Raw genomic sequence first — 501 nt, forward strand, 5'->3', positions numbered from 1 at the left:
AATCCATGCCCCCCTGCTCCTGTGGGGAACCCCACCTTGGGAATGGGGTGGCAGGGACACAGCCCTCCTGTGCTACGGGAGATGGTGTCCTCGCTCTCCAGGACTAACTACCAGCTTTTCCAGAATCAAGCTCCAACTATCTGCCTCCTGCCATGGGTCCTGCATTCCCAAGGTCACCTCCTTGGCGGCCACAGGGTCGGTGGAGAGCAGGCGCCAGTAGATGTAGCCACGGTCCCGCAGGTCGGGGTTGTCGGAGTCCTTTGGGAATCACGGGAGGGGTTAGTGCCAAAACCATGGGGCAAGGGGAAGCTGCAGCAACTACAGAGCAACTCGGAGCATCCCGGCCCCATCTAAGTCTCTCTGTAGCGTTAGAGGGATCCCAGGGATAAAAAGTTAAAGCTATTTATGTCACACCTCTGCTGGAGAGGCCACGGCGCTTCGCTGCACCACTGGAGACACCAGTTCACCCAACTGGGCCTTTCAGCAAGCAGTCAAAAAGCC

General features: G+C 58.1%; 1 protein-coding gene across 4 annotated transcripts in view; it reads right to left on the reverse strand.

Annotated features, from left to right (window-relative positions):
- Positions 1-501, reverse strand: part of AP1B1 (adaptor-related protein complex 1 beta 1 subunit) — a 26,225-nt gene that overhangs the window by 8,106 nt on the left and 17,618 nt on the right. The window lies entirely within an intron of this gene.

Source organism: Calidris pugnax, unplaced genomic scaffold (assembly GCF_001431845.1).
Source record: "Calidris pugnax isolate Ruff unplaced genomic scaffold, ASM143184v1 scaffold7, whole genome shotgun sequence".
NCBI lineage: Eukaryota > Metazoa > Chordata > Aves > Charadriiformes > Scolopacidae > Calidris > Calidris pugnax.